This window comes from Emydura macquarii, unplaced genomic scaffold (genome assembly GCF_026122565.2).
Source record: "Emydura macquarii macquarii isolate MOO-44397 ecotype Brisbane River unplaced genomic scaffold, CSIRO-AGI_Emac_v2 contig_3451, whole genome shotgun sequence".
In the NCBI taxonomy this organism is placed as follows: Eukaryota; Metazoa; Chordata; order Testudines; family Chelidae; genus Emydura; species Emydura macquarii.
The window spans coordinates 1963434-1980938 of record NW_027133588.1 but is presented as its reverse complement, the minus strand read 5'-3'; the positions used below and the strand labels follow the sequence as shown (position 1 = coordinate 1980938).

General features: G+C 48.8%; 1 protein-coding gene across 3 annotated transcripts in view; it reads right to left on the bottom strand.

The window, feature by feature from the left end:
• The window catches only part of LINGO1 (leucine rich repeat and Ig domain containing 1), a 429045-nt gene that overhangs the window by 137992 nt on the left and 273548 nt on the right, over positions 1-17505 (bottom strand). For 2 of the 3 annotated variants that reach the window (XR_010917386.1, XM_067534636.1), the window contains exons 1-2: positions 11913-12043; positions 10332-10417 (exon numbers count right to left, since the gene is read on the bottom strand). The gene's annotated coding sequence lies outside the window, so the exon portion shown is untranslated. Of the gene's footprint in view, positions 1-10331; positions 10418-11912 lie in introns of those variants that run through there. The other variant, XM_067534637.1, reaches the window with a different exon arrangement.

Below are 17505 nucleotides of genomic sequence, written 5' to 3'. Positions count from 1 at the left end.
AGGATGTGGCTGTGAGCTGGAACAGTTCCTATTGGCAGGCACACACAGAGCCAGGCTGGGATAAGAAATCATATTACACACATGCTTACAAAGGGCTCTTTAAATAAACTGCTCTACAAAACACCATTGTCTTTGATTAATTCATAAAATGCGAGCCACCTCCGTCCCCCACTCCAGCGCATGAGGTGGGGGACATGCTTAATCGTGGACTGTGACGTGGTACTGAAAAGGTTCGATGATTTGAGTGTTTAACTCCCATGCCTTCATCAGAGAGTCAATGCTGTGGTTAGACCTAAAGGCTGCGAGTCAGGGGACCTGGGGTCTATCCCAGACTCTGACACTGACTCACTGTGTGACCCTAGGACAGTCCCTTAAAGCATGGCTGTGGTCAGTAAAGTAACTAACGACAGCACTTTCTTATTCAGCATTCTGCTCCCGCTGTGTACTTTGAGTCTCAGTTGCTGAATTTAGTAATTCTTTTTTACTCCTATTAGCCCTGCAGCAACAATACAGATGATTGTAACTATGGCTCCTGTAGCACCAAAGCACTAGCTCCAACAGCAGACCATTTCCCCTAGCGTGTATATGGCAGCACACCTCCGTGGCATCCTAACTACACTTCTCACCCCCCTCTGGTGGTAATGACGGCGCTGCCTGAGCCAGAAAACTCTGAACCTACAGAGAGTCTGCAGTGTTGGCATCTACAAAAACCAGCCTTGTACCTGTAGAGTGAGCAATGAATGGAAAGCCAGGGTACCATTTCTAGCATCATGTTGCAGAGGAGATGTGGCCATTAGCTTTCTCTAACAATCAAAACCCACACTCCTTCCCGTGGCAGAGAATCATGCTCACACTTAGTTGTTATTCTTCTAGATGGGGCCTCCTCTGCCTCAGCTTCCCCGTCTGTAAAATGCAGATAATTACACCTACTCACTTTTATTAAGTGCTTGGAGAGCATCCGCTGAAAAGCGCTTTATAAATACCCAGCAAATAAAGCGCTCTATAAATACACGGTGACGGCTGGAGGTGTGGCCTGCCATTTCGGGGCTGCCATTCCACTTGAGGGGGTAGACATACATGGAGCATACTACCACATTGGTGGTCCGAAGGCTATTAACAGTGCACCAAGGAGGACAGGGCATCTATCTGCTTGCAGTTGGTCTCCAATGAAATGTCAGGAGTTTACTAACACTCCACAGTAAAACAGCCTTAGCTCTCAGGAATGTGAGCTCTGTGTACAGCAAATCTCCCCTCTGTGCACCTCATCATACCCACTGTGCTACACAACTGGACAATGCCCCTGCAGATCCTAGTGCAGTCACACGGTAAGATCCTTTTCACAGCTGAACTCCAACACCACAGCCCAGACTCCCAGACACCATGGAGCAGGCTGGAACCAAGCACCCACCCCACCATTTACATTATTTTAATATGGTAACTTCTCCCCTAATTGGTACAATACCCCCCTCCAGCGCCTCTCTGTGTTAACGGGGACAAATGTTTCTGCTGTCTCTCTCCAAATGCAACGAAATCCAGAGAATTGGAAAAAGCCTTGCAGGAATAATTATGCCAGTTTTTTAAAAAGGAGCAGCATCTCCTGAATATTTCATGGAAGGTAATTTTTTTAAAAGCTTTTTAAAAATCCTTTTTTCCCCTTTGTGCATGTCAGGGTGTAATTAACCATAAAGTATCAGAGCATAAACCGAAAGGAATAAACTGCAGCGCAGCCCCCTCTCTCTCGCTTCCTTTCCCACTCTGGTTTTTCCCCTCGTTTAACACTAATGTGACATTCTGAGCTGCATGTGTGAGATACCATTCTCCCATTCAGAGTCGGGAAGTCACTGTCCGATTGTTGGTAAAACTTCCAGTGACTTCTAACTCAAATCTCCCGAGAATTACTGTCCTCCTTCCCACCCCTACCCCATTCCAACCAGTTGGGGAAGAGCAGTGCAGGTGCTGCATGATTTGGGGCACTGGTGGCATTCACTAGTCTGCTAGTCCTTTAGCTGTCTGGGCTGGGAAAGGAAATAAGGGGGATGAAGGCAGCTTTTTGCAAAATCCTCACCTTTCTCCTGCCCCCTCTCCCCCAACTTTCTCCCCTTTCCATCCGTTCCCGCCTGCTTCCCACCACTGAGACATAACCGTTGGGGGGGTAGGGGGGGGGCGGGGGAGAGCAACAGATGGACAGGCAGCACAGACCCTGCCCCACAGTTGTGTCAGGGGGGAGCAGTCAGAGGAGAAGACAGAATCTGCTCCCCTTTGAGGCCTGGGTGCAGGAGCTCTGTAGGCAGCTGCACGTGTGCAGGACAGTTGGTGGCATGGCAGGATATGCCCCCCAAACTAGCTTCAAAGCAAGATGCCCTGCAAAACAGGGGGGGCACCTGAGAGGTTTGCTCCCCCTTTATCTTGCATCAGTTGCACTGTTCTCTGACAGCCTCTCTGCTGGATCCTGACCTTGAGTGCTCTGGGTTGCTCCATAGAGCTGTCTCTGCCAGGCGAGGAGAGGAGCAGGCTGCTCAAGGCGCAAGAGGAGAAATGGGGTGTAGAAGGGCGGCAGGCTGGACAAGAGGCTTGTGAGTAGAGGGAGAGCACTGGGGGAGCAGCTGACAGGTGGGGGAGGGTGGAGGGCTCAGGACCTTTCTCCACACACTGGAACTTCAGGCATTTTCCCTAATTAAGAGCAATGCAAAGGTTCCCCACAACAGCCATCCCTGTGCCGGCGGGGCCCGAACCAAAGTGCATCCTAGTTGCTGGAAAAACTCCCACTGATTTCACCAGGCTTTGGACCAGGCTCTCTATGATCTCAGGAGTGCGGGGGGCTCCTGTCTCCACTGAGGGCAACTTGCCAGAAAGGGGGTGGGAGGAGGGACAGCTGTTGCCTTTCCCTGCCCTCCACCCCTGGCCCTTACAGTAGGGCCAATGCATCAGGGAGAGGAATCTGTTCCATCTGGAGCAGATGGCAGAAGCCTGTGAACAGGGCAGCCCTCGTGGACAGCGTGCCTGTCCTGCGGGAGGAGCCCTCTCTCCAGGGGCAGTATTGATTTTATTGCAATAGCACACAGAAGCCCCACTGTGTTGGGTGCTCTTCACACATGTAATGACAGGCCCTGCCCCTAAGAGTCACAGACTAAGCTCGCCCTTGCCCCTCCTATATGGGGCAGCTCAGCATTGCACCTGTAAGCCACAACCTAACCCCGAAATAACAGCATGTTGTCCTGCCATCACGGCCCTGTACATTGCAACTGATGGTGGTGCCCAGTACTGGGTAATTTTAGCATAATGGTTATTATTCATAGTTTGGGCTTCCCGTGCATCATATACGTGAAGCTCTCAAGCCACTTACCAGACGCTCCATGACCTCCCATGCTGGGCAGGTAGTATTATAATCCCCATGGCCCAGATGGGGAAACTGAGGCATAGAGCAGTTCAGGCCAATGAGACAGGTCCTCAGCTGGTGTAAAGCCTGCCATTTTCAAACTTGGGTGCCCACATTTCAGTGTTTACACCCATGTGGAGGCACCAGATAGAAACATCCCAATTCTCAGAGCCCCAGATGTGAACAGGGACTTTACGCACCTATGTTTAAGCACCCACTTTAGCTTAAATGGTTCAGTCAGAGTGAGTTCCTGGGAAGAGAAGCCAGGTGTCTGACACCCACTAGGCCATGCCAGCATGCAGACCTGAAGCTCCATCGCCACTTTGCATCGGAGGGGGAGGGAAGGTGGGCTCAGGAACCGACATTCACGTTCAGCAGCATTAACGCTGCATTTTTTCAGAGCAGCACATTTCCCAGTTGTTCTGTAACTCCAGCACCGGGCTGGGCCACCTGGCTCGAAACCTCCCTCTGGATCCAGTCCCCATTCACAGGGGGTCTTTGAACAGTGCTACTAATCCCATGAGCTCCAGACACCCGAACAGCACTGGGTGGGTTGTTAGTGCTCACCCTCATGCCACGGAACAACTGTTGCATACACAATGTGACTATTAGATTGTGCGGTCCGTCTCTCTCACCTGCCTATTCGCATTTTACACTATTAATATTTATTTTTGCTAATGCAATACCAGCATTTTTTTTCTTCATGTTAATGTCTGGAGCTGCTTTGACCTAGAAGATGGCATTGTACAGAGAAAAGTAACAGGCAAGACATTCAAGCTAGGTTTCTTTGTGGGGAGAGGTTAGGGAGAGGTGTCTCATGGGGGATGGATGAAATGGGAGAGGAGAAAGGGAGGCAGTGTAGCCTCGTTCACTGGGCACTAGACCGGGGCTCCTGGGCTTCGGCCGACTGACTGTGTGACCTCGGCTGTGTCCTCTCTGCAGAGCCTAGCTCGAGTGAGAGCGGCCATCCCATGACATCACACAAGTACACAGAGCTGGTGCGTTGTGCTGCCCTGAGCAAGTGTGAGCCTCTGTCCCTCAGGCCAGACAGCTGGAGTTAAAGCACCACCTTCCCCCAGTCAGGCAAGGCTGAGTTAACTGCAGTGTGGACAAGCCCTGAGTCACTGCCCCTCCCATCCTTTAGCTAGTTTGTCTACTAGAGTAGAAGCCCTTTAGGGCAGGGGCTGCCTCTCGCTACAGGGCATCACACAAAGGGTCCCCCATTTGGGTTGGTACCACTGTGATAGGAACAACAACAAACAGAGGAGGAAAGCAGAACGGTTAAGGAAGAAAGAAGCTGCCTGTCTCCTTCTCAACCCCCTTTGTGAGTTTGGGCTGAACCTATCAGTGCCTCCCCTCCAGCTCTGTCCCTTTTCCTCCTCACACTTAGCTTTCCTCTCACTGCTTTCCTTCCTCTCCCTCCTTCCCCTCCTGTGCACCGTTACAGGCCCTTTCCTCACAGCCCTCCCTGCTTTTCTTTGCAGACGCGGTGATGGGAGGTTACAGCAGCTCTCTCCTGCTTTCTCTCCTTCCCTCCTCCCTTTCCCCTTGGCTTTCTCCTTTCTGTCCCGTCTCCCCCACCACTCCCCTCTCCTCCTACCCTATCATTTTTCACAGCCAGAAGGCAGCAACTCCCTACTCCCAGACTCCCCCCCCCCCCCCAACACACCTTCCTCAGGGGACCTCTCCCCCACTTCTGTCTCTGGGCTGGGTCTCCCCGTGAGAGAGGGGTGACACCCTGACCGGCCAGGGTGGCTGGCACGGAGGGGATTGCTGGGCTCTGGCTGGCGTCTCCTGCCACGCATGGAGATTGGGTTTGCTCTCATTGATTTTCCTCTCCCAGGGAGCAGGCTGTTCAGGAAAATGAAGTTACTGGGGGATGGTACGTTTTCTCTGCCTGACAACTTATATTGTTCTCTCTGAAATAAAGTGCTGACCTGCACAGTGGCGTGCAATCCCTGGATAGACATGTTTCTGTAAAGGAGCAGGCACTACCCCTCCCTCGCCTTTGATCCTGGCGCTGTATCATGCCAAGATCTCTAACTCATCCCTTTCTCTCTCTTCTATTCCTCTTCCCCATCCTTGCTCTTTCCCTCAGCTCTCTCACTCTCACACATTGTTCTCCCTCCCTCACTCCTCGGACTGGTGCTCCCATCGCTGTCACTTCAACAGGCTCCCTTGGGAGCTGCTGGGACCCTGCTGCTGCCAGAATGAGGCCCTGAGAAGGTGGGGGCAGAGGGCTTAGCTGCGTGAAGGAGGATAGAAGTGGACGAGGAGCTGATGGCCAGGGATACATAGCAGCTGTACCTCCATGTTACCAGTCATGAAATATGACTCTTCAGGAAGTTCCTGTCGGGCAGTGAGTGGACGGGGGAACCAGCAAGAGCTTCCACCTGTCACTAGAGCGAAGTGGAAGCAGAAAGACTCTGTGTTCCAGGGAATCTCAGGAGATGCAGAAGGAAGAACAGAGAGGAAGTGGCACAAGGATAAGAGCGAGGAGACTATTCTTGGCTCTGCCACTGACTCACTGGCCAAGTCACTGCCTGGCTCCAGGCCTCACTTTCCCCAACTCTCCAATGGGAATATCACCCACCTCACTGGGCATTATGAAGAGCTTAATATGCTTGTAAGGCCCTTTGAAACCCTCACTCCCCTTTGACATTTGAGGGCCAGATACTCAGCCGGTGTAACACAGCTGAGCATCTGGCTCAGCCATCCCCTCCCCAGACACCTCTCCTCCCCTCAGAGAAGGAAAAGATGTTCAAAAAGCAGCAGGGTTAGGAGAGGGAGGGAACACTGTATGGTGCTGCTGTGTCCTGCCTGTAGGCAGCTCTGACAGCAGTGTGAGGAGTGGGGAGTGAAATTTAACATGAGCCAGGGGATGCTGGGGGGACATGCCCCCCTTAATTACTCAGCTGAGCTGCAGTGGTAAAAGGCTGAGAGCAGGTTGTGATGAAACATATGGCTCTGGGCAAAGAGGATGGATGTGTGTGTGTGTGTTTATGCATGTGTCATTCTGCATTCACATTTGTGTGTCAGTCTGTGTGTGTGAGAGAGCAGAATGGAGGGCAGCAGCCTGCATGCCTGTGTGGTCTCTGGGGCTGAATTTCAGAAATGTTGGATAACAGGTTAGGGCTGTGGCTGCGGTATCACCTGCCACATTAGCTCCATGAAACTCACTTGGTGATGGGGCTGATTGAAGACATTATAAATGCTAGAAAAATACATAAATTAAAAAACCTACCTGGGGCACAGGATCAGAGCTAATAACACCACTTACCGAATTATCTGGCCTACTTCCTACTGCCTCCCCCAGCAACTCCTCTCTCCCCCATCCCCGGCTTGGGCAAGGGAGGGAGAGAGTATGTGTGAATGACCAGGACCCAAATTCTGATCCCTGTAAAAGGCTGCCTTTCAAAAACCCCAGGACTAGCCTAGAAGTGCCCTGCCCTCAATGCTGCTGCTGCCGCCATTTTGGAATTTGGGAGTTTCCTGGGAAGACAGTTCTTCCTTCAGTGAACATTCATGAACTGAAATACACCTTGAAGAAGACTATGAGTTCTCACTGTGCAGTCAGTCCCACTGAGGTTAATGAAGCGCCACACAGGGCCTGATTGCGGGATTGGAGCCAACAATACGGAGTTACTTCGAGCTAGGCAACATGGTGTCTGCTCCTCAGGAACAGTTAAAAGGAATCCAGTCATATTATACGTGGTATATTCATTTGCTCCATATAGCTTAGTTGAAAACTGAAATATTTTTCTTAAAATTTCTTTTTAAAAATAATTGTCCCCCCCAAAAAAAATTTCTTCTGAAAATGGTTTTGATTTGTCAATGAAAAACTGAAACCAAAATCCCACAAAACTTTCAGTTTTTGACAACCATTTTTGGTAAAAAGAAATGTTAGCATTTGGTAAAAGTGCTCAGTGTTCAAAACCAACCACCCAAAAAAATAAATAAATAAATAAAATAAAAACCACAAAACAAACTAAACATTTTTGGTGTACATTTCTTTTCATAGAACTGGTAAAAAACAAGACACCACACACACACAACCAGTTTTTTGTTTGAAAAAGTGTTTTGACAAGAAAAAAAATAATCTTGCCCACTTCTGCTGGGCTCCTTCGTGCAGAACGGTCATCCGCCATTCACCTCAACCCAGACATGGAGGAGCTGTCCTCTCTTGGGTTGAGAATGAAATTCCATCCATCTGTTCATTTGCTCCTGGGCTTCCCAAAAGACCAGCCTGCAGGATTCCCTCTCTTCGGGGGTTAAAACATAACACAATGCCCAAAAGAACTGTGGGCTTCTCCGCAGTGTTCCATCAGTGCATCCCCATTCTTAATCTCCACCCACCATCTCTGGCTGAAGAGACAGTGCATCTAGTTACAGCAGACTTTAACCTGGAGTGGCCAAAGGACTCTGTTGGTGCTCCAAATCCTAAGTCACCCGTATGATAAAAAATAATGACTGCCATATGCCAACCCAAGTCCTCTACATACTGGTCCATCAGTATCTTTTGTTTTCTCTGTACTGCTGGATGGACATGCCCCCTCTCCATCAAGGCCTCCCATAGTGGAGCTCCCCTTAAACGTTGGGCATAATGCCGAGGCGATAGCACGTCTCGTAGGGATTTGGGATTGGTAAATGCATGTGCCTGCTGACAAATGATCCCAGTAATCAGCCTTCTGTTAACATTATCATAATGATGAAGCACGAGGATGACAGCTGATCATTCTTCTTCATCCCAGCATGTTGATGATGAATATAATTAGCAGCTCACGGCCACAGGACAGGGTTAACGGGGAAAGATCACCTGATGCAAGACCAGTTTGGTCAGTCCCTGCCCTGTGCCACGAAGATGGTCACCAACACTCCAAAGGGGCTTTCATTTCCCCTGTCTACATAGTTCATCTTCCTGCCCCCTCAGTCTCCTCCACCCAGTGCTCTGAAGGGATCACACACAAATATATATTTTCCAGCTCACATCCCTCTCTTCACACAAAGAGTTGGGCCTCCTGCTTCAGGTCAGTCCAGGTCATGTGTCACATCTTAGTCCATTTAGAAAGGAAGCAGAGCACACAGCAATAGGGAGGAAGGATGGCCTTGGGGGGTAAGACTCTTGACTAGGACTTGGGGATTTGGGTTCAATTCCCAACTCTGCCACAAACCTTGTGTAAATCACTTGATCTATACAGCTGGGAATTTCCAGGTGGTTAGCTTCCCAGCTCCCCCAGAATTTAATGGGATGGAGGTGTTTAACTCCTCTGGAAACCCCAGACATTCTCCTTCATTTGCCTCCTGTGTAGAACATGGTTGATAATACTCCTTTTTGTCTCATCTCTTTAGACTGCAAGCTCTTTTTTTTGGCAGGAGCAGTCTCTTTCTATGTGCTTATACAGCACATGGACTCTAGATGCTACTATAATATAGATTATGATGAAAAACTTCAAGGACAGCGTGGAGCAAGCTGATGGCCCTTGCTGCCATCCACGTGAGAGTACGGTGGAGCACGAGGACATGTCCCCATTTTGCTTTCAGTGGGTGGATCCATGAAGCCTGCCCTTTGCTCTGAGCAAAAAATGTGGGGGAAGAAGTTAACAAAGCGCGTGACAAACTTGACAGCCAGCACCGGTTCATTGTTCAGGTTCCCTCATTTCTAAAACAGACCCAGAGAAAGGACGTTGCCTGCCAGCTAGCCCCAGGTTAGCAACAAGGCTCCCCTTCCAAAGAAGCCCCGAGCAGACGGCTCCACACTGGCTAGCCAGTGGTACAGACATAACTCCTCCTTCAAAAGCAGCCACAGATCAGAGTGCCTCCCATCAGCTCACACCAGATTAGTACAGATCCAACCTGCATTTTTTTCCCCAGCTCTGTGTAAAGAAATGCCTGAATCATCCTGATTTTTTTTTCATCAGGAAACTCAATTCCATTCTGCATTGAAAGATCTCTTTGTTCTCTCCAGAGGACTGTTGTGCTGGGAAATTGCCTAAGCCCAGTCAGCTCTGATGTTTGCTGTCTCACACGTTGCCTGTATCAAACTGACAGTTCACAGATTTTAGTCTAGGATTTTGAATGTATAGTACAAGCCAAAACCTGCTCCTGTCTCTTTCGACTGTCCTAGAGAGAGAGCTGGGAAGCAGGCTGAGTCGTCAAGGCATGGAGCACGACGTTGTGAGACTGTAATAGAGAAATCTCACAAAGCACAGTCCTTTGAGGGCACTGTTGCTTGCCCTCAGACAGAATTAAGAGCTCGTCTGGCCAACCTCCCCTGCATTAGAGAGGAGGAGGCTCTATACTTACTTCAGTCAGTGGGTAACCATTTCTGTCTATGATGAACATAATATAAAGTTATAGAGAAGCAACCTAGTTTAATGATGGAGGAATATCCTACAAAGACTAGGACTGAATCATAAAAAGGTAGGGCTGGAAGGAACCTCAAGAGGCCATCTAGTCCAACTCCCTCACACTGAGGCAGGACTAAGTATACCTATACCATCTCTGACAAGTGTTTCCACAACCTCCCTTGGTAACCTGTTCCAGTGCTTATCTATCCTTAGAAACTTTCCCCCAATATACAATCTAACCAGCTCATAAGGACGACATTTCTCAAGTGGTTGTCCAAATATCAGATACATTGGAGATCCATCCCAATTAACCATGGTGGCATCTTCCCAGGAACCTCCATTTATGGTGAAATAGATGAGGAGTACCTTCCCACCCTCAGCCACAAAGATGGAATTTTCCCCATTCCTCCCAAAGAACTCTACATTCCTCAACACTCAAGTAATTGGGTGCTGATGGCAGACTATGGCATGAAGGAATTTCTCCTGAGTTTACAGTAACATAGACAAGGCCTTGTTGGGATCAAGCAATACATCATTGAGTTTTATACATTCTGCAATGCAACAGCATCAAAATTCAAACCGATGTGTTGGGGGCAAAACCCACTTACCCAAGTCAGATGGTGTCAGGATGCAGGCTGATTGGCTGCCAGAGGCTCTGTGGGCGTCGTCCTCTCCTTTGTGTTCCAGTCATGCACTGAGGAGGAAATGATATCACAATCAGAGCTTGTCTGGTATTTAACAGTAGCAAGAGACACGCTGCTTCCGCTATTAAAGGGAAATTAGACTGCAAAGTTAAACACCGGGAAAGTTAAAAAGGTTTCAGATAACTTTCCCCTCCCCTTACCAAACATGAGGTTGAACTGAGCATAATCCTCACCTCACCCAGGCTGATATTTGAAATCTATAAATAGGGCTGCATGGGAAGAAAAACAGGGACACAGAAAGACACTGGATCAGGGAGCTTATTGAGTAGAAAAATGGCAAGTATAATACAGCTAAGTTTGTCTTAAGTGATCACTCAAAAGATCAACCAAAAGCATTATTTAATAGAAATAATTTTCTAATCAAGGTGGAGTTCTGTGGGGCAAAGTCATCTCTGGTGCTGCTCCACTGATTGCTGTGGAGTTACACCTAGGACTGGTTTGTTCCAGTATACTTTGGAGTGGTCTCTTAAAGTACGCAATTGTCCAATAAGGGAGATCTCTTGCCCAGGTTTCACTGTAGTTAAACACAAAGAACGGTCCTTCCTTTAGGGACCTTGGGCATGATAATCCTCTTAGAAACTACACTGTGGCCTCCTTTCCCAGAGGAAACACTGAAGCAATGAGTATCCACCCTGCTTAGATAGCCGTAGCATAAGGGGAGTTCCCCTATCTTGCAAACAATGCGATGGAGCTTTGCTTTAGTCCTTTGCAAAAATCCCAAACCACCTGAAACTTGCCTATCTACAAGCTTCATTACACACGCAAGGCAGCTCAGGATCACATAGCGCTCCACCAAGCCCCCTCAAGTCACCTCAGAGAACAAGGGCCGATTTGTGGGTTTGCACTGAAACCAGGCTAAACTCCGTGGCTTGCACTGAGTGTGGCTTTGCAATTTGAGTTTGAGCCCTAAGTTTGGGGGTGTGTGAATCCAGATGACATCAGATAAAAGGCTGGCATGAAAGCCCCACAAGCTGGAACCACTGAAGCTCCCCAGACCCAAAGCCAGATACTTGGGCTGCAGCCATAGCACACAGAGTTGAAGAGAGGGATGTGTAAAGCTCTGGTTCTAAGCCACGAACCCAGGAAGCTCCGATATTATCCTACAGTCTGGGCTCCTCTCTCCTATGAGCCTCAGAAACAGAGCTAGGCAAACTGGTTTGGAGCCAGTATGATCCAACCTGAAATTAGGTCCAGAACTCAACCCTGAACAAAACCATCTTGATACATTTGCTTAAAGATTATTTCTCATTGGGCAGCCACCACCCATGCACCCCCCTCATGACATGGGGTGGCTCTACAGCAGCTGGGCCTCAGTTTCTCTTTCTCAGGGCTTCTCACTAAACACCACAATCCACAGCATTTAAAACAAGATTGCCCCATTGGGGTGGGAGGTTACTTTATTTAAAGTTTCACACGAGTTTCAGTGGCCCTCGCAATCCAAATCTTTCCCTTTTGACCTCCTCAGCCCTCCTTCCTTTAACTCACCTCTGCCAAGTCCACCCAGGCTGAGAACAAAGCTTTTCAAGAACAGAACTCAAGGGTGTCGCTCCCCTGGTAGCCCAAAATAGACAGAGGCCTGAGTCTGTACCTCAATCTCTAGCTAGGCTAGGCCCCTCCTCTCCAAAAAGTCTGTCTTCCTGCTCTTTGTACAGCTACCACTCCTAGCACTTCTCGACTAGAGCATGACCTCCACAGGCTTCTGCTCTCTCTCTTCCCCAGAAGGCCTGTTTGGGTCATATGACCTTAATTTGCCCCACCTGGGAAGGTGAGCTAACTGTGCCGGAGGTGGGGGCTGGGCTCATCTGCCCTTAACGGGGCCAGTCCCTCTGTGACGCTTCTCTTCACTTGCTCCTGCAGTTCCTTCTTCCAATCCAGCCCCAGAAATGCCAAAAGCTCCTGAGAAAAGCCCATGTCAAGCCTGACAAGAATCAGCAGTTACCTGACATCCCCCCAGGAAGTTTGTTGGTGCAAGCCTCCTAGCGCGGGTCTGCAGCCCTGAGAGGTCTGGCCAAGTGTTCTACTCTGCGGAGTTCTCTAATCGACAACCGAAACATCAACCCATTTGGGTTCACCTCGCACTGCTATGGATGCTTTCCAAGCAGTGCTCTAGTGCACACACTGCTTTAGGAGTCATCACGGCTAACACCATGCACAGACCACATTTCTCCGTGTGAGCTTTGTAAAGCACTGAATGAAATAGGGCTGATGGGTCCACCAAGGAAAGGCCCTGCGGGCCAAACCAATAGGGGTCAGAGAGGTACTCTCAGGGGACTTGGAAAAAGCCTACCCATAACCACAGTGCTTATCCTCAACCCTGACCATCCCCCCACTGCAAATGTCCTTCAGTCTGTATCTTCCCCCAAATCAGTTCTTAAAGCACAAACACACCCCACAGATCAAGATCTCCATTTGGAGTTAAACAGCTACAGTAAACGAAACAGATAGGGGAGGGAAAAACCAAGTGTCTTATTTAATGCATTCTCCCTGGCATGATGAAATCCCAATGCTTGAGTTACTAAATCAACATTAGCTGCAGCCTTAAACATATATAGAGCCAGAGATATAAATTGAAACACAGCTTGTGCGAACCTCCATGAGTCGCAGGGAGCATGCGAACCCAAATTCAAAATCACACACAGATGGCACATCAAGGCCTCAGCACAGAGACTCCAATCCCATATGATAAACTTTCAGCCTCAGTGGTGCTAAATTGGGCTGGTTCAGTTCCTGTCTGGGTTTTTTCCTCTTGAAAGGCAGACTAGTGGAAAGGAAAGGGAAAAAGAAGTGGGAAGAAAAGAGGAAGATACAGGAAGGAAAGTGCAAAACTGGGGAGGGGAAGAGACCTAAAGAAGGGAGGTGAGAATGCAGGATAGGAAGAAAAGTGAGAAAAGAAGAAGAAGGTGGTGATGGAGAAGGTGCCAAGAGATGAAGGGAGACCAAAAAGAGAAGGAAATCCAAGGGAAGGTCTGAAAGAGGGAGGAAGGGATGGGTGGAGGGCGAGAAGGGAGAGAAGAGAAAGGAGTACGGGGAGCTGCACAGCCAGTCCAGCACAGGCCCCTTCTTTCACTCCAACCAGGATGCCACCTTGCACCGCCTGCCTGCCCCCTTCACGAGGCAGCACACGCAGACCCTGAAATCCAGCGTCGCCTCTCCCCTGGACATTTCTTTATGCTGCTTCCCCTTAAGATGGAAGCAGAGCAGTTAAGCAGATAGTTGCCAGACAGGCAAATGGGTCCTTGCCTAATGGTTGCCGTTAAACCAAACCCAAAAGGAAGAGCTTTGCAGTTAAGGAGAGTGATGTACTGTGGGCCTGATCCTCCGTTACATTGTGCCTGTGATCAGTACAGGGATGCAAGGCAGGCCGAGGTGGGGGCACAGCTGTTTCAAACCATCTTCATGCCACAGGCCTGGCCAGCCATCCGTGTAATTCAGAGCAGCTTCATGACTGCCCTAACTGACACCCTGCTTCCCTTCTAGCTTCCTCTGACACGGAGAATGGCTAGAGTACAAGAGCATTCTGGTGGCCACCCTCTCCCATCCCTTCCACACTGCCACATACCCCATCTGTTATGGGGGCTGTTGTAAAGCCATTCCGCAGCTCTGTGCCAGTAGGGAAGCTGCCTGACCCTGGGAGTGCTCTGTGGGGGTGTTCCTGCCCTTCTGTCCCTAGGGAGCAATGTAAAGGGGCCTTGGGCAGGAGCGAATTTGCTCTGGGTGCAAATGATGGATGGATAAACAGACAGACAGCCAGGCAGACAATATGGAAAGTGAGCAGCCAGCAGGCTCAGCAAACTGACAAAGCCAGGAGCAATGTAACAATGACCCTTTAGTGAACTCAGCACTGGAACTTCTTGGTCTGGGTCCAACTGAGAGCAAAGATTAAGGCCTGCGTGACACCAGCAGTTCCAGTCCAGTAAATGACTGTGCACAAACAAAGATGTTATTTCCCTCCCGCTCTCCCTCGCTTCACTCCAACTATAGCTTGTCTTTTAATTGCTCAATGTCATTGGCGCAGCCAGGAAGGTATGACCCCTCCAGCTCGTTAAAAAGCATCTTTGCAGCAGGCTCGTGAGTTTACCAGAGTTTGGAGAATAGAGATTAAAAACGCAAGGCGGTGGCTCTCACACGGCAGGACGCAACCGGATAAGTCTCGGGAAGGCCCTGAGTGCAAAAGAGCCGAGGGGGAAGCCTCCTCTGGAAGCCTGTGTCGATATATTCTTCTGCACCAGGAGGAGTTGAGGGTGTTCAGTGTCTCCCAGGATGGGGCCCTGAGACTGTAAATGGCTACTGATGGCAGCAGTGCTGCGGACGGGGTCGGTCCCAGTATGTTGGCCAGTGACAGAAGGAGGTGTTTGGTTAACCCAGGGGACTGAGTTAGACATGGGACTGTGTGGCTGCAGCCAGAGCCACTCATCACTAAGGAATGGGCTCAGATCCAGCCAGGGTCGGTGGAGACCAAATGTCAGGAGCATCTGATGCTGGCCACGTAGGCTGTTAGCACGCAGAGCTAGTGGGTCATCTCAGCACAGTTCCTAGATGGCATGTGTCCACATCACTGGTGCCTTCTTGTTGGCAGCCTCACCACAGTGAGACCAAGGCGTGGATGGGCCTGGAGACTGAACTCCCCTCTCAGCTCAGGGGCAAGGTTGCAATGTCGTCGCCTGTTCTGAACCACAGGACTTCAGTTCCCACAGCTATGAATGCAGCACCTTTCATTGGTGCTGAATACAAGGACAAGGAATGGAAAGGACAGCAAGAGACACCAGTCAACCCTGCAGCCCCCTGCACGGAGACCTCTCAGCCAAACTCTGACCAGCCCTGACCATGCTTAGCTTAGCAAGACCCAGCAGAGTGAACTGACAGACCTCTGCACATCACTAGAGAGGTGGCAATCTTCTTAACAGAGGTGCTGGCCCTTAATCAGTCCTATATTAGCTGAGGCATGTATGTGAGTGAGGAGAGGGGTAGCTGTCTCTTTAGAACTCTGCAAACAGGAAGCATCTTGCAATAACACTTACAGAACCCACTCTCCCACTTTCCTCAATGCCAAGTGCTCCCAGGATTTCAATAAATGCCAGGATGCAATAACACAGAATTAGCAACCCAAACGGAAGCCGAAAAGCTCTCTACAGTCTCCAGGACAGCAAGTAATAAATGTAAAATGTTGCACAACATACATTAGTATTTCTGCATAACAAGAATGGCAAGAGCCATTGTATCTGCTTCCCCACAAGAGAGACATATAACTTCATTCTCTCCAGTGCACAACAGGATTGTATCTCTGTTTGCACACACATCCAAAGCCATGTTCAAATCACATCCCGAGACTGGATGAAGCAGGTCCAAGAAGGAAAGACCCTCTTGTGCTCTCTATCTTAGTACAATGCTTTCCTCTTCTTTAGCACTGTCTACCCAAGTATCTAAAAATGAAACACAAACACTGATGAGTGAAACGTCACAAGATGACACAGCACCAAATCCTGAGCTGGTGTGATGATGTAGTTCCACTGAAGTTAACGTGACTATTTGAGCCCTGGTGTCAGGAAGGCCTACATTTTCAAGAGCGGCAGATCATCTTGGCTATCTCAGATTAGAGGTGCACAAGTTGAACCAACTTGGGCCTGATTCTCAGAGGTGCTGAGCATCTGCAGCTCCCATTGACTTCAAACAGGACTTTAGGTGTTCATTACTGTGTGTCATTTGACTTGAGTCTCAAAATTGGACACCCAAAAATGGAGGCATCCAAAATGAGTGGATGATTTTGAAGATACCTTGGGCAGACAGTACTTTTCTCTGAGGGAAGGAGGGGCCATTTTACAGATGGGGAAACTGAGGAACAGTGAAGGGAAGTAACTTGCTCAGTGTCATATAGGGAATTTGTGATAGAGCTAAATGAATTTTATTCCAATCTGACAGAATCTATTGTGCATGTATACACCGAATGGGTTTTTTACAGGCGTATTATTGACTTGGCTTCTTTATGGATAAAGAACTCATGTATATTTAGCAAAGTTTTAAAATATGGATCCAGGGGACATTTTACAGCTCAAACTATGCATGCAACAGGCCTCTTTAATGCTTTATTGTGCAAATGGGCACAGAAACTTATGAGGTCTCATTCAGTCCAGAATACAGAGATGCTTTTGGGTGCATCTGCTAATGACTCCAGAAACCACCATAATAACCCTACAAAGTAAAATCTGGAATAAACCAAAGGGCCCACTTGATAGCTACTTGGCTGGCAAAACTGTTTTTACAAAGAAAAGCAAGATTATCTTCTATCTGCAGGAGCCTGGGGAAACTACTCAAATCTGGGAAACAACTTATTTGCTTTGTTACATTTTTCATTTCTACAAATCTATGACTTTAAAGGGTTAAAAAGTTGTATTTATTGACTTATTTAATTCAGCTCTAGAAGAGACGGAAAACTTGATTGTGACCAGGGACCTGCATTTCAATCTTCCACCCACACCAAATATTTATGGCCAAATTTCAAATCCCTTTTATGCTGAAAGGCCACTTCCTACAACAGCACAGGGTGAGCGAGGGAAGTACAATGAGAGTGCATGGATGTCCTTATCTAGGAGCTCCCAGACTGCACTCCTACACCATTCTCCACAATGGCACCTGCTGGGAAATTGGGATTGGAATAGCTCAGAACCTCCTCAGTCAATGGACCTACCATTATCCCTATATGACTCCTCCTGGGGGAAGGTGGGACTGAAAATGTCAGGAGCTCCCACACAGCAGCGTGCTATACTTCTCCCAACAATGATACCTGCTGGGAGAGACAGACTGCACTCACTAGCACCTCCAGAGCATCTACACCCTTCCCTACTGCGACACTTCCCTCATAGCATAGGGACGCCCCTTTCATCCAAGTGTGCTCAAGCAGCAGAAACAGTTTGCAGAAGAAATACATTCCCTTAGGGATGAGAAGCCCTGATGTAAGTTCTGTCCTCCAAAAGGTCCCGTTGTAGTCCATTCATTAGCCCTGGCTGGAGGTGGGGGGACCTTTCCAAACCACTTGCAAATGAGGAGACAAAAGACAAATCACTCAGCCGTTTACAAGTAAAAT